This window comes from Bos taurus, chromosome 5 (genome assembly GCF_002263795.3).
Source record: "Bos taurus isolate L1 Dominette 01449 registration number 42190680 breed Hereford chromosome 5, ARS-UCD2.0, whole genome shotgun sequence".
NCBI classification, from domain to species: domain Eukaryota; kingdom Metazoa; phylum Chordata; class Mammalia; order Artiodactyla; family Bovidae; genus Bos; species Bos taurus.
The window spans coordinates 8217012-8243036 of record NC_037332.1 but is presented as its reverse complement, the minus strand read 5'-3'; the positions used below and the strand labels follow the sequence as shown (position 1 = coordinate 8243036).

Genomic DNA, 26025 nt, shown 5'->3' with positions numbered 1-26025 from the left:
GTGCAAAATCCATCTGAGAGAAAATTCTGGAAGTATAACAAGTCTTAATGATGTAAGATGTTTCTCAGAGGGTAATTTGTAAGCAGATCAACATCCTTACCTTTGGAAACAAATGATGTCAGTTCTCATTTGCACCAAATGTTTATTTCATCATTTGCTTTATGGCTAAATATTGGGCTATAGTGTTAAATCAATGAATAGGGTAGCAGTACACATAAAATAGTGTGGCAAATTTGTATTATTACAAATTACAAATATATGTAAGATTTTGGGTTTTTTCCTTTTTAGAAGAAAAATTTTACTTTTTTTATATGCATTTTTCCCCCATAGAAGTTTAAACAGCTCTGTAGTCCAAAGATAATTGCAAGTCACTAGCTCAGAACTTGTCGGTAAATTTTAGGCTAGATAAGTATTTGCAAATGAAGAGGTTCCAGTGGACAGAGTTCCTTTGAAACCTCAGAAAGAATGAGTCTTTTTCTGGCTTTGTCACAATGCAAATTAACAATTTTGAATGAGTTCCATAACTTCATTAGACCTCTGTTTATTCATCCGTCAGTTGGGTGTTAAAGTTGTTAACTCAGATTTCTTGGAAGGTTAAAATAAGATTAAAGAAGTAAAGATACTTTAATTTGTTAAATGTCATTATCTTAAATGTACATTATGTATATTATACATCATTAGCAAATCACTTTTGATTATTTAATCAGTACATGACTAGTCCTAAACCTAGTTATGCCTCTCAGTCAGACCTCATCTGGATCTAATCTATGCATAAAAAAAGCATACCAAAATCTGCAATCAGAAAACCTGAGCTCTAGTTTCCAAAAGATTGACTTCCAGCCATGAGCCTTTATTCTTCTGAGCCTCAGTTTCTATCTCAAAAAAAGTATCATAATAATAGTACTTGTCTCCCAGGGGTATTATAAGGAATGAATGAGTTTTTGAGTTGGTGTATAAGCATATATACATTCAATATATTTTGTAATTTATGAAGTGTTAGTCTAATCATAATTATAAAACCACTTAAACTTTTATTAAAGTACCCACTCCTCACAATGTATTTCATGACATCATGGTGAGAGTATAATAGATATAAATCAACAAGAGCAGTTGAAAACAAAATTTAGCCTCCAGACAACCATATAGTGTATTTCATTCTCTGGCAATATTTTTAGCTTTCATTGTATTTTAAGCTTCTGAGTTTGAAAAATGAGAGCTAGTTTACATGAAATTTCAAAAGTACCCTGATCTTGAATAGTGGATAAGGCAATGGCACCCCACTCCATAGGTTTTATGCTTAAAATTCCATTCTGTAGAAAAACAGTTACAAAAAACCCACTTGAAATCAGTTGTTATGTTTGAGGAGATGATTTTCATTTGAAGCACATTGCTTAAATACTACCTCTGAGTAGTAGACAGATTGTAGATTAAAATTTTTAACCCCTCTATGGACAAATGCACATAAGAAAATGTCTCTAAGTTTTCAGATTAACTGTAAATCTTCAGTGGTTTACACATATGTTTAGCCATCCACATCCAGAAAATTTCTAGTTTTTTTCTACAAGGTTAAGCTTAATACTGGGTTTATAATGTAAATACTTTTTACAGCTTTATTAAGAAAGCGAAAAAGTAAACAAGACGCATCAATGACAATAAATGACAGAATAAAAAGTAGTTAATTTTGTTCTCCACATTTGCCAATTTCTCTATTTCCTGCCAGCGATCAAGTCCCTCTATTTTCTTGCCTCAAAGAATTTTACAGAACTGAAAACAGCATTATTTTAGAAGAAAAATTTTCTGTCCCTGATAGAAGTGTAAACTTAGCCTAACAGGGGAGAGGGGCGAGGAGAGCTTCAGGCACATGGAAAATAATTTCCTTATCCTGCAGGTCACAGTGGAGAGGCACGCCTGCGCAGCCATGCACAGGCCCCAGGGATTCAGCGGGGACGACCACGCTTGCAGCTGGAGAGGCAGAAGGCCAGGCTTGGGAAGGTCAGACCTTGGCAGAGATGTCAGGGCCAAGTCTTAAAATGTACTTTCTGCTACTGATGGCACATTTTCACCAAGACTCCTATGCTTTTACTGTTCCTGACAGGACACAGAACAACAAAAAGGAAAACCCACCACCAGAAGCAACCTATTTTACACATAAATGATTCATCAATACATCAATATACAATATATATTACAGAATATATACTTCTTCCACTAAGAATTCAGGCTTTATATGTACATCTAAACGTATAGATACAGATACATTAATATATTTAAAGTATATTCAAATAAAATCTTTTGGAAGATGATTGGGAGATAACTCACTGTTCTAAAACCTGGTCAATAAAAGAATCAAAGACTTTTATTCCGAGTATCTTGTCTGGAGATGACTTGGACATGAAGATTTTGTTAAGTTCCTTGGTGATGCTGTTGTGTAACCAAGTTTGAGAACTACAATTCTAGATATAACTGTGAGTTTACATGATATCACGAAGTACAGAGGAACATGGCAAATGACATCATGAAGATGAAATTAGAAACATCCTAAATGTGAGATGCTCTACAATCACGTCTCTAAGTGTGGCCTACACAGCTCTGGCACTAGATAGGAGGAAGCTTGTTAGAAATACAGACTCTCAGGCCTTGACCTAGACCTACTGACTCAGAATCTGCATTTTAACATGATTCTCATGTTATTCATAGGCACATTAATATCTGTTCATATGAATATAGCTCATACAAGCTAGCTGTTTAAAAAGCACTTGCTCATTTAGAAATAATTGGGAAAATTTGAACTGAATGATGACATTAAGAAATCTGAGACATTGTAAGGTCTTATAAAAATAGAGAACATTTATCTTTCAGTGATACATAATAAGTTATGTATAAATAATGTTATTAATGGATTAAATGTGATGAAGTTTAGGATTTGCATCAGAATAGTTCATAAGGAGAGGAGGAAAACAGACAGGGTATAGATGAGAAGATTAGACATACTGGTAATAGGAGGTTCATAACATTATTCTCTTTGATTCCAAGTATTGCTTAAAGTTTTCCATTATAGTAAGTTTCTTTTATAAAGGATATTAAATGATTGCTCATGTTCTACAACAACAAAAAAATTTTTTTATAAATACTAGTTTATCTGTAATGCAGCACCTGAGCAATGTATTGAAATTTTTGACTTAAGAATTCTAGTTAAGTTTGTTTCCCTCCAAAATCTGTGCTTGTACTTCGTCCCGTCTCCATAATACTCAAAGGCCTGGCAGAACATGCTTCACACTCATTCTGTGTATAGAAAGTGCCAAGCATTGTATTATGCTTTAGACTTTCACAGGAAGTAACAAGAAATGGAAAAGAAAAAAATAAACATAAATACTGTAATAATATTCATAATATAATAATGTAAGCAGAGTCTTAGGACAGGTAAGAGGAAATATTTTGGCCATGGACATACACATGTTTCAGAGAAGGAAAGGCATTTGGGAGGTTTATCATTTGAGGGTTGGTAGGTATTATTTCAGTATTCTTGCCTTGAGGACCCCATGAACAGTATGAAAAGGCAAAAAGATGGGACACTGAAAGATGAACTCCCCAGGTCAGTAGGTGCCCAACATGCTACTGGAGATCAGTGGAGAAAAAATTCCAGAAAGAATGAAGAGACAGACCCAAAGCAAAAACAACACCCAGTTGTGGATGTTCTGACTGGTGATGGAAGCAAGGTCTGATGCTGTAAAGAGCAAATATTGCATAGGAACCTGGAATGTTAGGTTCATGAATCAAGACAAATTGGAAGTGGTCGAACAGGAGATGGCAAGAGTGAATGTCGCCAATACTTTGGCCACCTGATGCAAAGAACTGACTCATTTGAAAAGACCTTGATGCTGAGAAAGATTGAGGGCAAGAGGAGAAGGGGACAACAGAGGATGAGATGGTTGGATGGCATCACCGACTCAATGGACATGAGTTTGGGTAAACTCCAGGAATTGGCAATTGACAGGGAGCCTGGCATGCTGCAGTCCATGGGATCACAAGGAGTCAGACATGGCTGAGCGACTGAGCTGAACTGAGGTATGATTTCCTAGATTATGGGATCAGTATGGACAGAAACAGGAAACTGTGAAAAAGCCTGGAATACTCCTAGATGGTAATAACCCAGTATGGAAGGAAAAATGAACATGGCGGTGAAGTGCCACGTATATGATCACGAAGCGATGGGAGCCAGGAGAGAACGGTAGATTTCAACTGTCTTACCCAGCATGCTAACTCATGCTTCAGTGCAATGTGCAGTACCTAGTAAAAGAATGGACAGCTGGATCCTGAGGTGAATTAGGAACCAAGAGATATGCTCAATGTTGGTGGCATGATTGTAGTTTTGGAAAAAATAGCAATGGCAACAGTGTAGTCAACAGTCTAGACACAAACAGCTGAAGAGTAGAACAGAAGGCTCCTCTAATAGCTTAAGGGAGTAATTGCTACCTCTTTACCTATGCTAAAGATAAAGAGGTAGCAGGATGAGTGGACATCAGCTTTTAAGCATATTTCTGAATAGGAATTAGCAGGACATGGTGACTGGATGGGACCGTGACCAAAAGGAGACGGTAATTGATGACTTTGTTTTAACATGTAAGAGTGGATTTACAATACACTTTACTGCAGCAAAGGAAAAGTACAAAAGCTTTTCCTTGAAGAAGGACTGATAAATTCTGTTTTGAACAAGTTAAGTCTGAGATGCCTGAGGTCAGCATTGGAATGATAAATCTGGAGCTATCTAAGGACTTCAGAAAACTTGCGTGGGAGGCCTTTGCATATAAAACAAATCATAATACTGAAAAGGTGATAGCTAAATTTCACTGAATTCTTTAGAGCTAGACACTCAATATATTTCATCTGGATGACAACTGAAGTCACAGGGGTGGATAGAAAATAAATCACCGGAGAGAGGAAAAAGGAACTAAGACAGGACCTAGAATTTGAAATTCCTTGTCGCTAACTGCAATCTCCATCATGATTCCTTTCCCATTTTGATGCTTGCAAAACACTAGTTGCCTCCTTTCCCTGCATTCTCAGATCCCTCACTCTCCTTTTTCTATGAGACTATAACCCCTTCTAGACTATTGCCTCTTAACTTAATTGGGTTTCTTAGACCCATCTTTTAGCAATGGGTCTGAAAATTCCTAAGAATTCCTCCTTCCAGAATCCAAAGTGCATCATTTATTTTTCTCCATTTCCAAATATTAAATGCTCACTATTGTAACAAAATGTCTAAGCACCATGTGAGTTTGTACCTTTATTTTATATTCATCTATTTCAACAAGCCCTATTTAAATCCCTCCATATGGAGAAGAAATACAGCAAAATTGAAATAAATTCCCTATTTTCATGAGGGGGAGATATTTATCATAAACATTAAGAATAAATAAGTGATGGTGGAAAGTGCTATGAAGAATCAAGCAGGATAGGGAAATGGAAAGTGGAATAGGTGTGCTGTATAATAAGAATGTGTGTAGCGGCATGTGCATGTGTATACAATTCTAGTTTGAAGAGGCTTGTTAGAGCCATATTCTCTGATAAGGAGCCTCTTTCTGGCTGCCTCTTATACCAACCTACTAGCTGTTGGACATGGAACAACAGACTGGTTCCAAATAGGAAAAGGAGTACGTCAAGACTGTATATTATTACTCTGCTTATTTAACTTATATGCAGAGTACATCATGAGAAACACTGGGCTGGAAAAAGCACAAGCTGGAATCAATATTGCTAGGAGAAATATCATAACCTCAGATATGCAGATGACACCACCCTTATGGCAGAAAGTGAAGAGGAACTAAAAAGCCTCTTGATGAAAGTGAAAGAGGAGAGTGAAAAAGTTCGCTTAAAGCCCAACATTCAGAAAAATAAGATCATGGCATCTGGTCCCATCACTTCATGGGAAATAGATGGGAAAACAGTGGAAACAGTGTCAGACTTTATTTTGGGGGGCTCCAAAATCACTGAAGATGGTGACTGCAGCCATGAAATTCAAAGATGCTTACTCCTTGGAAGGAAAGTTATGCCCAACCTAGATAGCATATTGAAAAGCAGAGATATTACGTTGCCAACAAAGGTCCATCTAGTCAAGGCTATGGTTTTTTCAGTGGTCATGTATGGATGTGAGAGTTGGACTGTGAAGAAAGCTGAGCGCTGAAGAACTGATGCTTTTGAACTGTGATGTTGGAGAAGACTCTTGAGAGTCCCTTGGGCTGCAAGGAGATCCAGCCAGCCCATCCTAAAGGAGACCAGTCCCAGGTGTTTACTGGAAAGACTGATGCTGAAGCTGAAACTCCAATACTTTGGCCACCTCATGCGAAGAGATGACTCATTGGAAAAGACCCTGATGCTGGGAGGGATTGGGGGCAGGAGGAGAAGGGGACAACAGAGGATGAGATGGCTGGATGGCATCACCACCTTGATGGACATGAGTTTGACTAAACTCCAGGGCAGTTGGTGATGGACAGGGAGGTCTGGCGTGCTGCAATTCATGGGGTCGCAAAGAGTCAGACACGACTGAGGTACTGAACTGAACTGTTCACATTATAAAATGTCCAAAGGATATCTGGCACTACTTTCTCCATAATTTTGTCAATGTTAATAATTTGTGTGGATTCCTCTTTTACCATTATGCCTAACATTATCAAAATTCAATTTTAAAATCTACTTTTACTCTGCAGAGTTCTGGGCCCCAACTATCAACCACATGAGAGAAGTTTTTACCTGGTAATTTTGTAAGTTCCTCAAATAGAAATGCAAAATGATCCTTTTTCCTGATTCAACTGTCTTTCTTCCAGTTTGCTTTATAAATGACTACCACCATTTTCTGAGTCACTCAGGGTAAAGTCAAGTGCAATTCCCATTCCTTGTATTACATTTACTTTACATCAGTTTTCACATTTAAAAATTTTCTTGAGCTTCTCATCCAGTAGCACCACTTACTCTTCACGTCTCTCTCTCTTTAGTCACTAAGTCGTGTCCGACTCTTGCAACCCCAAGGACTGTAGCTTGCCAGGCTCCTCTGTCCATGGGATTCTCCAGGCAACGATACTGGAGTGGGCTGCCATTTATGACAAAACACTACTCTGGGGCAGAGGCAGACTCCCAGGCATGAAGGGTCTGGGGAGTCACATGAAATCACGTTCCCTTTATCCCACAAGCATCAAGGAGCCAGTGAAGGGTCTGGACAGGGCACGGTCCATTATATGTTAAGCTGAGAATACTCCAGAGGTAGTATTGACAGATTCAAGTTTGAGCATATGTATTATTTTCCAATTTCTCCTGCCGTTCCTGTCATTCTCATCATCAGGACTAACCATTGGTATAAACTTTGCTACTGGCATTTCATTAGTTCATCAAGATTCTGTGCTAAGTCCACCCTCTTTATGAAAACTTAACAATCCTACATGGAAAAAAAAAAAAAAAACTCTCTTCCTCAGATGACTAATGTTTTCAGATTTTGTTTTCTACCCTCATGGTGGTTATGATTACTATTGTGTCTTATTTACTGATCTGTGTGTTTAATCTTCCAAACTAGGTTATCATTTCATTAGACACAGGATTATTTCATATTCTCTCAAACCTAATTCAGTATTATGTTCATATGAGAGAGTCAAAGGATATTGGTACATTGGGCTAATATTTATAAACTATAGCAAATTAAAGATAGTTCAAACAAGAGTCATATATAAATATAATTATGTGAAAGCTAAAATTAAAATTGTTACACTATTTAGACTTGTTCTAGATCAACTAACACTTGTAACTGAGGTTCTCAAGAGAAAAATAACCATGGGGAGAAGTATTCACAGAATGTTTTTATTCCAAGCTGGCACTCCATCTTAAAATCTCAAAGCAATTCCCTAGTGAAACAGATTGGCACAGGTTAACTTGTTAGCCTTCTCAAAATAAAAACAGACAAACAGGGAGGGAACGCAAACAAGACAGAGCATTCCTGTCCAGAGCAAACCTCGGACAGCCATTCTATTTTGGAGGTAATATGGGAGTCAAAGAGTGTAGGGGAGGGTGGGGAGGAGAGAAGAGGGAGGAAAGAAAGATATACAATAGAATAACTCAGCTACTCAAGGGAAAAACAACTCCCTCTGTCCTTTTTTTCCCCTCATTATTCTTTTAGTAATTGCATTAAAAAAATAGGGAAGAGAGATCGCCCTCACATATACTGAATTTTTTACCCCTTTATTTGCAAAGTTCAACCGATTACCATAGTGGCCAATAAAATTTCAAGAGTTTGGTTCACAGCAGTGATTGCCTTTCTTGGGGTTGTGAGCCAGGGATATGATAGGAAGGGCTGCTCCTCTCAACTTGCCTCAATGAACTCAGATTCTCTGCTTCCCCTTATCTTTGGTTGGGGGGAGGGTGGGGACTTCAGTTCTCTCATCCTCGAAGTTCTGGGTTTTCTAGGGTGAGACTCTTGATGGGCAATTTAGGGAAGCATTGGTCATGTGTCTAAATCTGTGTCCTTGTGGGCTTCACAGTGACTGAGAGAGAGTTCAAGTCACAAAGATCTCAGGCGGGTGTGAGGCTGAGCAGAGAGTGATTGTAGTGAGAGTTGGGTTTATTTAAGATTTGAAGTAAAGTGAGAAAGTAGTCTGGACTTTGCATTATTGCTAGCTTGCCATTCTAGTATTCTTGGTGATGAGACAATCTGAATTTTTCTGGAAAAATGTGATCAATATTCGACAGTGGTATCTCAAAGTTCTGGATTAATTATGTCAACTCCAGGCTTTGCTTTAATCTGGCTTCACAGAGCTAAGGAATACAGATTAGTTACCTTGGACTCTACTGAAATATTTATTTATGTTTTCAATTCTGACCCTCTTCCTAAATTTCTCAAACAGCAATTATACCAGCAAGTCTTACCAAAAAGAATTTTATAAAGCTAATTGAAGTTTTACTAGGTAATCTTTCTCCTGTTGCTTTTTTCTTCTCTATTAGAAATTTATAGCATTTGCGGAAAAATATCATACTATAAGAAAGTAGAAGTATTTCCACACACTCTAATGTTGAACTAACCTGGCCCCTATTAGCCTTAGGTTTGCTCAGAAGTCAAGCATCTGAGATACAGAAGACATAAGAAAAGACAAGAAATGTATTTCCAAAGACAAAAATGTAAGACTGCTTTTCTTCTTTCAAGAAGCAGCTACTCAAGAACCCTTAAATTCTCTCCAATATCGTTGACCTTTAAAACTTAATTTCTTGGAAAAGAAAATGAAAGATGTCTGCTTTGCAAATTTAAGAAAACCATTTGGGGATGTGTGGGAGGCGAGTGACACATCAGGGCTTCTCTTATGGGCCTCAGTGCAGTGGGTTCCAGGCTCCGTGAGGAAGGGAGTCCTTCCCTTCCTTCTCCATCCAGATGGCTTCCCTTTTAAGGATGAGAAAATCATTTTTGTTTTACCATTGGCTAACAGTAGAATTTATTGTAACACATTACCTGCTCCTTGTAGGGTGGGAAGAAGAGAGTGCCTGTGACAGGCTCTCCGGTGACATCCCATTCAAAGCAGAGGCCCACAGAACACTGAGTAAACTGGATGTGTTGCGAGAACCATCCGTGATGGGAAATGGAAAGTACCAGGACCAAGCACGGCTCATGGGGCTTCCTGAGAAACCTCATAGTCACAGCACTTACAAGAAGTGTTTCTGATATATAAAGAATGCATACAGCTCAACAGAAAAAACACAAGCCAATTTAAAAAATGAGACTATCTGAACAGACATTTTTTCCAAAGAAAGCACACAGATGGCTGAGAGGTACATGAAAAGATGCTCAATATTACTAATCAAGGAAATACAAATTTAAAACCATACCACAATAATCTGACATGTGTCAGATTAACTTTTACCCATCTGAATACACAAAAATCAGTCTATGGTTTTAGAAGTGGATCAGGAATAATCATGGCAGAGTCCCACACTCAAGCAGCAAACACATATGACAGGAAACCATTATTAAACTATCTTTATATAATGAGTACCTTAGGTTCTGGCTCAAGATGGTGAGGTAAAGAGGTCTCGAACTCACCTCTTCCCATAGTTACACTAAATGTACAGTTACATATGGAAAACTATCCTATGGAGTGGGGGAGAAAATCTAAGAAATTCACAGAGCAAATCCATATCTGGTCAAAGAGAAAAAAGCTCAAATACATGGAAGTAGTTAGAAAAGGCTGAGACCTTAATCTCACCAAAATCGCCACCACCCAGCATTGCCAGGCAGAGTCAGGAAGGAACTCAAACCTGAAACTTCTACCTGAGGACAAACGGCTTCATCCCACACATTAAGCAACTCAACTTTTAGGACCTTCCCCTGAGAGGTGAAGCCCCAAAACATCTAGCTTGTAAACCAATAGGGCTCATGCCCATGAGACTAATGGGGCTGTGGTGAATGAGAAACAATTCATCTGTCCCTAGGGCCTGGGACAGATGATGCTGTTTGAAAAGGGCCCAGATTTTATGAGAAAGAGGCTCATTTGTTATGTGTGATGATGGATGTTTACTAGACTTGTGGTGACTGCTTCACAATCGCTTCACAGTATATACATTTAATCATTATAGTTGCACACCAGAAACTAATTTAGCATTATGTCAATTATAACTCAATTTAAAAAAGCTGGGCCTGAGCAACACAGAGTAAATGCAGAGTCATCCACTGAGACAGAAACAACCTGGAGAGGAACGGGGAGGATGTGACTAAGGCTTCTTTTCTGAGATGCCTGCTAGACATCAAAAGCAGTAGGTAAATGAGGCCAGGGTTAAAGAATAGGTCAGAGACAGTTATAAGTTTTGGACCCATTTTCTTTGTGATAACATTTTAGAGTCATGGGGTAAATGGTATCACCCAGGGAGTGAGCATGATAAAGTATGTACAGACATCTCTTTTAAGGACTTTTGCTATAAGAAAAGCTTTCAGAAAAGTAGCTGCCTACGCACATTCATAGAACACCTGTGATGTGTGGTGACCTGTACATAATCATATAGGTCTCAGGTGATGGGAAAAGCCATTATTTGAAATGTAAAAAGCTTTTTCTCTTAAGGAATATAATATCCAAGGCCAGCATCCCCAGCTCTAGTTTTCCCCCAATTACATCACACAGTTTTCTAGACAAAATTAATAGTTTCCAGTTCAGAATGATCTCTGACAAGAAGATTCTAAGACAACCTCTCTCAGCCGATCACTAAGATATCCATAAAGTCAGTTTTTTAAAAAAAAGATTCACAACTTTGGAAACCAAGACTGTCAGAAAACATAACAGAATGTAAGAGGAATCAGCACAAATTATTACTTAAATTGAACAACAGCAGGGAAAACTCACAGAGCACAGCTCTATTTTACTCCGAGTTAAAATTAAATATAAAATGGAGATCAAACTTGAGAATGCCATGGACAGAACAGTGTAAGTCACATAAAGAAAATGAAAATCTAGCTTATTTCATGAACATAAGGAAAACTTAATTTAGGTTATTTCTTATAAACCCCCCTGAATATCGTAAAAGAAATTGAAGTCACCTTCCCACAAAATGATATGAGATAATCACTGTGAACCAATCCCTTACTGTCTGGAAAACCCCCACTGTAATAACCCATCATTATAAATATCCAACAACTACCACATTTTCACTTTATAGTCCATCCTGTAACTTCATGCCCCCGAGGTTCACATAGTTTTCATGTTTGGAGGCTCCCAGTTTACTAACTATTCTTATATGTACCATAAACTCTTATTTCATACTATTTATTGATGTGGTAGTTTAAATTTTGCTATCTCTGGATTTTTTCTGACAATAGATAATTTAATAAAATGTATTTCTTCTGATTTCTAGATAAAAATGGCACAATAAAAACAGATATTTACTTTTGCTCCCTCATGAATTCTTACTGAAACTACAGGATGGACTTTAAGACTTAAGACCAAAAGGAAGAGAAGACAGACCACACACAATTTTTAAAAAGATAACATAAAGAGAAAAGAGTCAACTTACTCATTGGACTCCAGCATCCTGGCTCTCAAAGCAACTTCAGGGAAGGCTGAGAAACAGGCCAATTTATACTACAGATAATATTAAGTATTGGCTGCACCTGAGGCTCTGACATAGCAGTGTTTGTGCCTTATCCCATTCTCCACTTGGTGCAGTTGGATGCTTTTACTGCTTCCATCCTGTAAGAGAGAAGATTCGTTCTATGAAAACAGTTAAACATTCTTCAGACCAGGAAAAGTTAGGCACAGTTAAAGTTAGAAATACTATACTAACAATAAGTGAATTAAATGAATATTTACATGCAGAATACTGAGTTCCCATCAACTGTCTACATGTGAGAATGAAAACTGGAAACTCTTAGATGAAAACTTGGGTGTAAATCTTCAAAACTTCAAAACGTGGGAGTAAATCTTCATAACTTTTCATGAAGTGTAAAACTTCATAACTTCATAATTAGATAGTGACTTCATAGGTATGACATCAAATACACAAGATCTGTTAAATCTTTTTTCAATCATCTAGTTTACTGAGTTGACTTTTTTTCTAGGGCCTGGGCCTAGATTGTTATAGTTTCCACATTTTATTTATTCTTCACCTTTTTTCAGTCTCAGCATTACTTCCTCTTACCATCATGCTACATCCTCCTATATATTCAAATGCAACCCAACCTTCTACCACCTGTAGTTTCTTCTTTAATCAAAACTATTTATTGATCACATGGTTTGTGTAATTCATTGTTCTATACTAGGAAATAGCACCAATGAGTAAGATACTGTCTCTGCCTGCAAGAAGCATATAGCTTGTCAAGAAAGAATTAACAATTATGGTGTAAACAGTGAAGAAGAGAGACAGCAGCCAACATTCATGGACCACCTGTATCTGCCAGGCACATTTTGGGTTCCAGACAACCCTGTGAAATCAAGTTTTTTCACCCTTACACTAGGAGAAGTGGAAGTTTAGAAAGATTGGATAACTTGATCACACAGCTAGCAACTCATCCCCAACAGTCTGTGTGAGCCCAAAGCTTCCCATTATACCATGATGAGATGAAAACATCACCCAGCAAACTTGCCTCTTTCAATTCCCTACCATATTTTGTTCTGTGCCATATATATGGCATTTATCATGCACTGGATTAATGATTATTTCTTATATTTACTCAGAAAATAATTGCTTGAATACCTGCAAACTTCTTGACATTGGACCAGGTGCTAAGAAATACAACATGACAAAATCCTTGCCTTCAAGACACTCCCAGTCTAGTGTGAGAGGAAGACAGTTATAGCGACATTTACCAGTATATTGAGGATTCCATTAGAGTGATGGTCCTGCTTTGAAATGTCAAAAGCCTCTGTCACCTCCTATCTCTGTACTGGTTCACCCTCTACAGAACCTAATCCTTCTTGGCATGGCTACGTTGGGGCTTCTTTGGAGAAGATTAGATAGGGGTACCCAACTCTGCCTTAAGGTATCAGAGAAGGTTTACTTCGTGGGGGATTATTTAAACAAAATTTTAAAAGATGACTAGAAGAACAAGGGATGAAAGTGCATTCCAGGGTGAAACAGAATCACGGGTAAACACAGTTATGAGATGGTAGGACATGAAATCCAGAATCTGCTCAGGGTGGAAGTGGTAAGAAATTGGACTGGAAACATAATCACAGTCATTATTCTGGGTAGCTTTAAGAAAATGATATCTTCGCCCCAATCAAGAACACTTACATCAGGAGCCTGGCAGGGCCAGGGGAGAGGGGCTCAGTGAGGAGAAAAGACGTGGCACTGGACTTAAAAAAAAAAAATTCACCAGAGGGATTCTGCTGAGCATTCATGGTTGAGAATCAGTGCTGCAAGCAAAGGGCAAACAAGTAAGCTTAGGAAACAGAAGGCATGACCACATTTGTGCTTAGGCAAAGCATTCTGATGACAGTGCAAAAAATAAACTGAAGGGTGTACAGTAGGAGACAACAGATGCAGTAAGAATTTGTTATAATGGTCCACACAAGAGATGATCAGCCCTTAACATGATTTTGCATGCCTTTTGGGCCTTTATGTTAGAGAGACTGCAAACATGTTATCTGATGGTTTCCTGTCACACTGGTTTCCCCAATGACTTTTTGACTAGTGCAGTGTAGATAACATAGTAATATTTGTTGAATCAAAGCATTTCATAACAAAACAAAGGTTAACACTGATGAAAAAATAAAATAAAAATTATCTTTTGAAAAATGTATTTCATGGAACTTCCCTGTCAGTCCAGTGGTTAAGATTTCACCATTCAGTGCAAGGGTTGTGGGTCTGATCCCTGGTCAGGGAGCTAAGCTTCCACAGGCCTTGCAGCCAAAACATAAAATGGAAGCAATGTTGTAACAAACTCAATAAAGATTTTAAAAATGGTTCATGTCAAAAAAAAATCTTAAAAAAATTAAAGTGTCTTTCATGACCATAACACATAATATAATGCATGCTCTTCCAAAAACCACGAAAAAGGCATGCCAATACCAACAAGAGAATTAAAATGAATCTTTGGTCTACCTCTTTAAGATATGCATTTTGGTTAGTTCCTCTTCTCTGGTTACTAGTCACATAGTTGATATTATTTTCTACTTAACTGGAAAAACTAACTCATGTTATAAGCAATTTTTCTACATCATTAAAAGCTCTTGATCATGCTTACTTAGAAGATCACATAATATGACATACTATAATTTACCAGTATTTTCCCAGTTGTTGGACATTTAGATGGTTTCTAGTTTTTTACTATTGTAGGAGATGACCATATTTGACAAAACTTTTGCTTGAATTTCTGATTATTTCTTTAGATTGGATGTTAAGAAATGAATTTATTACAGAAAAGAGAAAGAATGTTTTGAAGGATTTTGATAAATATTGAAAAATTGTTTTCCTTGGAGCTTTCCCAATGTCCATTCCTCCCAACCAAGTAATTGATTTAATTTTTACCTACAACCTTGCCAGAATTATGTATTTTCATATTTTTGCACTAAGTGTTAAGGAATATAAAAGAAAAATCCCCCAAATCCTTGCTTGCTTTCATTATGCTCTTGGTCTATTGTGAGAGACAGATTAGTGAAAGTGAAGTGAAGTTGCTCAGTCGTGTCTGATGAAGGGACATAGAAAAAAAAAAAAAAGGTACTGTGGAGTTTTACAGAGTGATGCTTCTACTTTTTTTTTTCAAGATTGTGATTATTTTATTTTTTTAAATTTAGAATGTATTTATTTTAATTAGAGGCTAATTACTTTACAATATTGTACTGGTTTTGCTATACATCAACATGAATCTGCCAGGGGTGTACACGTGTTCCCAATCCTGAAACCCCCCTCCCACCTCCCTCCCCATACCATCCCTCTGGGTCATCCCAGTGCACCAGCCCCAAGCATTGAACCTGGACTGGCAATTTGTTTCCTATATGATATTATACATGTTTCAATGCCATTCTCCCAAATCATTCCCCCTACCCCCCATAGAGTCCAAAAGACTGTTCTATACATCTGTGTCTCTTTTGCTGTCTCGCATACAGGGTTATTGTTACCATCTTTCTAAATTCCATATATATGCATTAGTATACTGTATTGGTGTTTTTCTTTCTGGCTTACTTCACTCTGTATAATAGGCTCCAGTTTCATCCACCTCATTAGAACTGATTCAAATGTATTCTTTTTAATGGCTGAGTAATACTCCATTGTGTATATGTACCACTGCTTTCTTATCCATTCATCTGCTGATGGACATCTAGGTTGCTTCCATGTCCTGGCTATTATAAACAGTGCTGCGATGAACATTGGGGTACACGTGTCTCTTTCCCTTCTGGTTTCCTCAGTGTGTATGCCCAGCAGTGGGATTGCTGGATCATAAGGCAGTTCTATTTCCAGTTTTCTAAGGAATCTCCACACTGTTCTCCATAGTGGCTGTACTAGTTTGCATTCCCACCAACAGTGTAAGAGGGTTCCCATTTCTCCACATCCTCTTCAGCATTTATTGCTTGTACTAATAATGAGAAAATAGAAAGAGAAATTAAGGAAACAATCCCATTCACCATTAATGAAAAGAATAAAATACTTAGGAACTCCAGGAGTTGGTGATGGACAGGGAGGCCTGGCATTCTGTGATTCATGGGGTCACAAAGAGTCAGACATGACTGAGTGACTGAGCTGAACTGAACTGAAAGAAACTAAAGACCTATATATATATAAAACTATAAAACACTGGTGAAAGAAATCAAAGAGGACACTAACAGATGGAGAAATATACCATGTTCAGGGATTGGAAGAATCAATATAGTGAAAATGGGTATATTACCCAAAGCAATCTATAGATTCAATGCAATCCCTATCAAGCTACCAACGGTATTTTTCACAGAGCTAGAACAAATAATTTCACAATTTGTATGGAAATACAAAAAACCTTGAATAGCCAAAGCTATCTTGAACAAGAAGAATGGAACTGGAGGAATCAACCTGCCTGACTTCAGGCTCTACTACAAAGCCACAGTCATCAAGACAGTATGGTACTGGCACAAGGACAGAAATATAGATCAATGGAACAAAATAGAAAGCCCAGGGATAAACCCACACACCTGTGGACACCTTATCTTTACAAAGGAGGCAAGAATATACAATGGAGAAAAGACAATCTCTTTAACAAGTGGTGCTGGGAAAACTGGTCAACCTCTTGTAAAATAATGAAACTAGAACACTTTCTAACACTATACACAAAAATAAACTCAAAATGGATTAAAGATCTAAACATAAGACCAGAAACTATATAAATCTTAGAGGAGAACATAGGCAAAACACTCTCCGACATAAATCACAGCAGGATCCTCTATGACCCACCTCCCAGAATACTGGAAATAAAAGCTTCTACTTTTGATTTTCCAAATTCTCCATCATTTCCCATTTCTGTGTAGTGGCCCATCTAGCTGTAGCACTGAAACTTTATATGCCTGAATATATTTGGATTCATTTGAAGCAGAGTGGTAGGTGATAATATATTGCATTATTTTAATTTGTACTAGTGTGATATACAATTTTGATCATTTTTAAATTGTGTATTCCACTTTTATAAATTATATGATATATAGTTTTCAAATTCTAAATGTACAAGTGTGGGACTTTTTGCCTGGATTTACATCAGGTGATTCATACATTTTATTCTCATTCTCAAGATATTTAAATGTATTAATATAAAACAGCCATTTCATCATTATTTATTTTAAAATTGTATCTGTATATCTTTACATAATGTGTCTCCCCATATTTTCTGCTTCATATTAATTGGATTTTTCAGAATTTTGCTTTTTAAACTTAATGGATAATTTTTTTAATTGTACTCATTTTCAGTATACTAATTTAGGGTTTATTGATACTACTATTTAGGACTTTCATTTTACCACATGAAACTGAGTTTCAAATATTCACATTCTAGCTTCTTAGTTGAATAGCTTTTCCGTTTTATTAATTATGTATTTGAAGATTGCAATTTACATCTATTTTTAAAATCATGACATTTTCAAGTTCAGGGAAAAAAGCATAGAGAATAACATGGCATGCCTACACATAATTATCATTTAGTTATGTCAATTTTTTTTTATCTTGGCAATACTTTCTATAGATAATTTTTAAGAAATAAAAAATGACTATTAGTTTGCTACAACTGCCTACCAAGGTACCCCAAACCAGGTGACTTAAGAAGAGAAATTTATCATTTCACAGTTCTGATTAACATTTTATTAACATTTTCCCAATGTTATTATTTGGGATGGATGTGTTTATAATTTGAGAGTGTTCCATATTCATTCTGGATCCTTCATATTTCACATATCTTCTCTCCATTAATGGCTTCTCTTAACTCTTCACTCATGGGGGTTGTTGTTTTGCCTTTTTTTTTTTCTTTTCCTATGGGTATGTGGTACAAAAACCTTTCATTTTAATTAGGCAATGTGAAACTTTAAAATGATGTGTATTATTTGGGGCATTTTCTAAAAGAAAAAAAACCTTCTGTAGAAATTGTGTCAATTGGATTTAAAGCCTTGAAAACACTTGAAAAACTCAGCAATAAAAAGGACACAAGTTTTGTGTGTATAAGTGTATGCGCATGTGTAAACACAACATGAGTGCACACAAATATTTGCTACAGTTCAGAATCCGTTTTAATGAATTTTACATTTGGATAAGCAGTGATCTTGACAGTATTTTTTTTGTGATCCATTCTTTCCACACTGATTGGTCATGTTATCTTATTCATACTTCAACTTTCTAAATGAATGAGGATCCATCTCTAGGCTCACTATTCTGGTTCTTTGCTGTATTTATTGTCTTACTATTTAAGATAACCAAGTTTTCTTATCACTAGGGCATTTTAACAGTAAATTTTGCTATTTGCAGGAAAAATCATATTTTGTTGTCTTTCAAAATTACCTGAGCTTCCCCTGGTCTTTTGTACATGTATATGCACATGGAACAACAGACTGGTTCCAAATAGGAAAAGGAGTACATCAAGGCTGTATATTGTCACCCTGCTTATTTAACTTTATATGCAGAGTACATCATGAGAAACGCTGGACTGGAAGAAACACAAGCTGGAATCAAGATTGCCGGAAGAAATATCAATAACCTCAGATATGCAGATGACACCACCCTTATGGCAGAAAGCGAAGAGGAACTAAAAAGCCTCTTGATGAAAGTGAATGTGGAGAGTTAAAAAGTTGGCTTAAAGCCCAACATTCAGAAAATGAAGATCATGGCATCCGGTCCCATCACTTCATGGGAAATAGATGGGGAAACAGTGGAAACAGTGTCAGACTTTATTTTGGGGGGCTCCAAAATCACTGAAGATGGTGACTGCAGCCATGAAATTAAAAGACGCTTACTCCTTGGAAGGAAAGTTATGCCCAACCTAGATAGCATATTCAAAAGCAGAGATATTACTTCGCCAACAAAGGTCCAGCTAGTCAAGGCTATGGTTTTTCCTGTGGTCGTGTATGGATGTGAGAGTTGGACTGTGAAGAAGGCTGAGCGCCGAAGAATTGATGCTTTTGAACTGTAGTGTTGGAGAAGACTCTTAAGAGTCCCTTGGACTGCAAGGAGATCCAACCAGTCCATTCTGAAGGAGATCAGCCCTGGGATTTCTTTGGAAGGAATGATGCTAAAGCTGAAACTCCAGTACTTTGGCCACCTCATGCGAAGAGTTGATTCATTTGGAAAGGACTCTGATGCTGGGAGGGATTGGGGGCAGGAGGAGAAGGGGACGGCAAAGGATGAGATGGCTGGATGGCATCACTGACTCAATGAACGTGAGTCTGAGTGAACTGCAGGAGTTGGTGATGGACAGGGAGGCCTGGCATGCTATGATTCATGTGGTCACAAAGAGTCGAACACGACTGAGCGCCTGAACTGACTGGCTGATGCTTTCTTGAGTCAGCTTGCTCCTGCTGAAAACAATTGCTGGAATGTTGATTGGAAAGTATTGCTTTTTGCTTATTTGAGAATGATTTGAGCTAACCAAGTTAGAGATTTTCTAACCATTACATTTTATAATTTCCATTTACTTGGGTGTTCTTTTATGCTCCTCAGTGTTTTAAAACTTTCCCCACATATTCTTGAATATATTGTCAGATTTATTTGTATGTAACTTAAGATTCCGGAGAAGGTGATGGCACCCAACTCCAGTACTCTTGCCTAGAAAATCCCATGGATGGAGGAGCCTGGTAGACTGCAGTCCATGGGGTCACTAAGAGTCGGACATGACTGAGTGACTTCATTTTCACTTTCACGCATTGGAGAAGGAAATGGCAACCCACTCCAGTGTTCTTGCCTGGAAAATCCCAGGGATGGGGGAGCCTGGTGAGCTGCTGTCTATGGGGTCGCACAGAGTCGGACATGACTGAAGGGACTTAGCAGCAGCAGCAACATAAGATTCTGTGAATATTGTGTAGGTCTTTTTCTTCTCTTGTGTTTCCTGCCTAGAGAAGTTCCTTTAGCACTTCTTGTAGAGCTGGTTTGGTGGTGATGAATTCTCTTAACTTTTCCTTATCTGGAAAGCTTTTGACTTCCCTATCAAATCTGAATGAGAGTCTTGCTCAAGGGTCTTCCTTCTCTAGGCAGGAAACACAAGAAAGGAAACAAACCCAAAACAATTAAGAAAATGGTAACATATTGATAATCACCTTAAATATAAATGGATTAAACGCACTAACAAAAAGACATAGACTTGTTGGGAAGATGAAAGTGTGTGCATGTATGCACTTCCACTTACCACATCACTCTGTTTAACTCCCAAAATTGTATGTAATTATTTATACTGTTAGGTTAATCATGTTTCCATTAAGGCTTGCGACTGTAATGATCTTTTATTTTTTGTCTGGCTATTGATTGCGAAAACTGATAAACATTTTTTACTATTGTGATTATGTAACTATTATCTGCCTAATGCCATTGTATCATGACTGGTCAACAGAAAATAATAGAATTTGCAGGGACGCCTGGCGTGCTAAAGTACATGGGGTTGCAAAGAGACAAGACAGAGCAATTGAACTGAACTGTATCACTAAAACTATCATTTAACAGAAAAATCTTGTCATCACACTTTAAAATTCAGATGTATATCAGAATTATTTTGGAATTTTTGAAAAATGCATATGCTTAGGTGTTGATATTCTCCAAAGCTTCAGATGTGTTTCTAATAACCAGCCATGTTTAAAAACTAGACTATATAATAATGTTTTACTTTTATTTAGTTTGTTTCACTTTTGCTATTTCATATTAGTGCTCCCATTTCATTTAGTTTGTCTTCCAATTTTTCCATCTTTTTTTTTGTGAGTGTGCTTGTTCTTTCTCAAGCCTTTATCAAGCATAGTAGAAAAGTTTTCTCATCAGTTCAGTTCAGTTGTTCAGTCATGTCCGACTCTTTGCGACCTCATGAATCGCAGCATGCCAGGCCTCCCTGTTCATCACCAACTCCCGAAGTTCACTCAGACTCATGTCCATCGAGTCAGTGATGCCATCCAGCCATCTCATCCTCTGTTGTCCCCTTCTCCTCCTGCCCCCAATCCCTCCAAGCATCAGAGTCTTTTCCAATGAGTCAACTCCTTGCATGAAGTGGCAAAAGTACTGGAGTTTCAGCTTTAGCATCATTCCTTCCAAAGAAATCCCAGGGCTGATCTCCTTCAGAATGGACTGGTTGGATCTCCTTGCAGTCCAAGGGACTTTCAAGAGTCTTCTCCAACACCACAGTTAAAAAGCATCAATTCTTCGACGCTCAGCCTTCTTCACAGTCCAACTCTCACATCCATACATGACCACAGGAAAAACCATAGTAGAAAAGTTTTTGCATACATGTATATAAATAGTATATATAATATATACGCGTATTTTAGGAAACTTATGAATTTTTGCCTAGCTAAAAAATTTATGATATTTTGATTCCACATGTTTGATTTAGTATGAGAGAATGCTAGATTTCTAATTTATATTCACTCAAAACTTTGATATAGTTCCACATATTTTGGCATGTAGTAAAGTGCTAGAAGTCTAAAAAGTTTATTATCTTAATGACTTAAAGACAAAAGAACTGAATGAGGCTTGAAACTTCTAATCCAGTTCTGAGTATATGAAGAAATACTATATCATAAAAACCCAAAACAAAATAGGAAATTAACATGTGATACAGTATTATTAACCAAAATACATTTTTTCTTCAAATTTCACAAAATTTTATGCTAGTGTCCATTATTTGTTTTTATACCTTATTCAAGATTCCACATTGTATTTAGTTGCATTGAGAAGCTTCAGCTGCATACAACAAGTTCTGATATATTCTCTTTTCATTTTTATTCTGTTACAAATATTTTCTTATTTTCCTTGTTATGGCTTCTTAGATACATCCACTTAAAAGTGGATATCTAGTCTCAAAATACATGGGGTTTTTAAAGTATATTTATTATTAATTTTTCATTTAAAAGCTTTCCTTTCTGCAATCCCCCCCTGTATCTGATGCAAAGAAGTGACTTATTTGAAAAGACCTTTATGCTGGGAGAGATTGAAGGCGGGAAGGGAAGGGGATGACAGAGGATGAGATGGTTGGATGGCATCACCATCCAATGGACATGAGTTTGAGTAAACTCCGGGAGCTGGTTGGAGCAGGCGATGGCACCCCACTCCAGTACTCTTGCCTGGAAAATCCCATGGATGGAGGAGCCTGGTAGGCTGCGGTCCATGGGGTCGAGAAGAGTCCGACACGACTGAATGACTTCACTTTCACTTTTCACTTTCATGCATTGGAAAAGGCAATGGCAACCCACTCCAGTGTTCTTGCCTGGAGAATCCCAGGGACAGGGGAGCCTGGTGGGCTGCCGTCTATGGGGTCGCACAGAGTCGGACATGACTGAAGCGACTTAGCAGCAGCAGCAGCAGCAGCAGCAGCTGAGAGTTGGTGAGGGACAGGGAGGCCTGAGTGCTGCAGTCCATGGGGTTGCAAAGAGTTGGACACGACTGAACGACTGAACTGAACTGAAATTTATTGAGGTTTCCCATGGCTAAGTCAAATAACTCTCTTGGTAAAGGTCACATTACACTTGAAAATATGTGGTTTATTTTCAAATATCTTTTGATATTGATTTCTAACATAATTCCACAGTGATAAGAGAATAGACTCTATATGATTTCAATACCATGAAATTTTTACACCTTGTTTTATGTCCCTGAATATGTTCCAGTGTCTCCTAGTTTATGGGAACTTGAATAGAATTTGTATCCTACTGTTGTGTGAAAGTAGGGAAAACCACTAGACCATTCAGGTATGACCTAAATCAAATCCTTTATGATTATACAGTGGAAGTGAGAAATAGATTTAAGGGCCTAGATCCGATAGATACAGTGCCTGATGAACTATGGAATGAGGTTCGTGACATTGTACAGGAGACAGGGATCAAGACCATTCCCATGGAAAAGAAATGCAAAAAAAGCAAAATGGCTGTCTGGGGAGGCCTTACAAAGAGCTGTGAAAGAAGAGAAGCGAAAAGCAAAGGAGCAAAGGAAAGATTTAAGCATCTGAATGCAGAGTTCCAAAGAATAGCAAGAAGAGATAAGAAAGCCTTCTTCAGCGATCAGTGCAAAGAAATAGAGGAAAACAACAGAATGGGAAAGACTAGAGATATCTTCAAGAAAATTAGAGATACAAAGCGAACATTTCATGCAAAGATGGGCTCGATAAAGGACAGAAATGGTATGGACCTAACAGAAGCAGAAGAGATTAAGAAGAGGTGGCAAGAATACACAGAAGAACTATACAAAAAAGATCTTCATGACCCAGATAATCACAATGGTGTGATCACTGACCTAGAGCCAGACATCCTGGAATGTGAAGTCAAGTGGGCCTTAGAAAGCATCACTACAAACAAAGCTAGTGGAGGTGATGGAATTCCAGTTGAGCTCTGTCAAATCCTGAAAGATGATGCTGTGAAAGTACTGCACTCAATATGCCAGAAAATTTGGAAAAGTCAGCAGTGGCCACAGGACTGGAAAAGGTCAGTTTTCATTCCAATTCCAAAGAAAGGCATGCCAAAGAATGCTCAAACTACTGCACAATTTCATTCATCTCACACACTAGTAAAGTAATGCTCAAAATTCTCCAAGCCAGGCTTCAGCAATATGTGAACCGTGAACTTCCTGATGTTCAAGCTGGTTTTAGAAAAGGCAGAGGAACCAGAGATCAAATTGCCAACATCTGCTGGATCATGGAAAAAGCAAGAGAGTTCCAGAAGAGCATCTATTTCTGCTTTATTGACTATGCCAAAGCCTTTGACTGTGTGGATCACAATAAACTGTGGAAAATTCTGAAAGAGATGGGAATGCAGACATTACTTTGCCAACAAAGGTTCGTCTAGTCAAGGCTATGGTTTTTCCAGTGGTCATGTATGGATGTGAGAGTTGGACTGTGAAGAAGGCTGAGTGCCAAAGAATTGATGCTTTTTAACTGTGGTGTTGGAGAAGACTCTTGAGAGTCCCTTGGACTGAAAGGAGATCCAACCAGTCCATTCTGAAGGAGATCAGCCCTGGGATTTCTTTGGAAGGAATGATGCTAAAGCTGAAACTCCAGTACTTTGGCCACCTCATGCAAAGAGTTGACTCATTGGAAAAGACTCTGATGCTGGGAAGGATTGGGGGCAGGAGAAGAAGGGGACAACAGAGGATGAGATGGCTGGATGGCATCACTGACTCGATGAACCTGAGTCTGAGTGAACTGCGGGAGTTGGTGATGGACAGGGAGGCCTGGCGTGCTGCAATTCATGGGGTCGCAAAGAGTCGGACAGGACTGAGTAACTGAACTGAACTGAACTGTTGTGTGAAAATCGTATAAATCTTCATTATGTTGAATTTGTTTATAGTGTTTTCCAGGTGACTATATCCTTTTACTTTTCTCTATATTCACTTTACTAATTTTTAAGAGTTTGATAATGAAACACACTAAGAATCTTAATTTATCTACTTAAAAAAATAATGGTAATATATAGTGGAATTTACTTTGCTCTCTATCTACTGTCTCCAGTAAATGTATAAATACTTTCATAACTTAAAAAAAATTAAAAAAAGAAAGCACAAAAATATCTGTGAATAGTATTATTTCAATTATTTTTTCTAGTTTATTATTCCTGTATAGAAAAATTATTAATTTTTACATTTTGATATAAATTTTTTGATCTAAAAAAGTTCTTGCTGAATTTTTTTAATAATTATAACAGTTTATATAAGTTCCTCTGGATTTTCTATGAACACAACTAAAATGCAGTTGAATTTTTAACACAATCATTTGTGCCAATATTTTAAGTGATGAGTTTAATGCTTACTTATATTATGATTAATTATATGTTTACTTCTTATGCCTTCTGGTTGCTTGATAAAATTTTGTCACCTCCCTCCCACCATTCTGCGTTCACCTGCTGCTCAGAGAGCTACAGATTCTATTTCTAATTTTTGTTGTTCTTTAAAACATTCCTACTTAATTATAAATTATTAATGTTAATGCATTTAAAGTTATACTACTTTTTACAATGCAAAAAACAAAATCATTTTTGCAAACCATTGAAAATTTTAGCTATACTTTTTAAAATACAAAATTATCACTATTTTACAATTCATTTACAAATAATTTGTCATATGTTCAACATTTTTTCTACTTGCTGGTTTGACTTTTTTTTATTAAAAAATTGTTTAATATTTTTTTCTGAATGAACTTAAGCTTGTTAAGACTGAAAATATATTTTCCTGTGCTCATAATTTATAATTTATCAAGCTATAATATTTTAGTTTCACAATTATTGTCTCTCAGCCTTTTGAGGGAATACTTCTTGCTTTTTTCTTATTATATCTGTTGGTTTTCTAATATTTCATTTGTCGGTAACTTGAATTTACTCTGTTACCTTTCCAAGATTTGTCTCTGTATCTCTGATGTTCTCAGGTACCAAAACTGCATGTTAAGGCATGACTTTACCCTTAGGTGAATTTTAAGTCTGAGAACCTGAGTCTTAATTTGGGTAATTTTGCAATATTTAGCTACTTAAATATTGCTTCTTTACTATTTCTTCTACTCTTTTATTCAGGAATTCTAATTCCTGTTAGATTTTTGGTGGAGCTTTTCAAGTTATCTTTCAAATCATTTAAGTCTTCTGTCTCTCTGTGCTGAATAGCTGGTACCATAGGCTAATTCTCCAGGATTAAGGCAGATGGGATATTTCTTTCAGTGAATATAATTTCCTTTAGGTCTAACTGCTTTTCCTTCATACACACTTAATCTCACTTCCTTTCTGCCTACTTTTATTTTGTAATTTCTTATTCATTTTAATGATGGTTCACATACCATTACTTCATATGTGTCTTTCAGAATATTAAACATACATGCTTAAAATTTTCATGGACTAGTCCACAACATTAATCTCACCTGCAGTGACATTCCAAAGAGGGAGGGTTGGGGAGGGACAGTGGGAGTATCTA

General features: G+C 37.2%; 1 long non-coding RNA gene across 1 annotated transcript in view; it reads right to left on the bottom strand.

Annotated features, from left to right (window-relative positions):
* LOC104972332 (uncharacterized) overlaps window positions 1-26025 on the bottom strand; it is a 311320-nt gene that overhangs the window by 195165 nt on the left and 90130 nt on the right. The window contains exon 3 of the long non-coding RNA XR_806498.4: window positions 12025-12200. This is a non-coding gene — a long non-coding RNA (uncharacterized lncRNA). The remainder of the gene's footprint in view (window positions 1-12024; window positions 12201-26025) is intronic.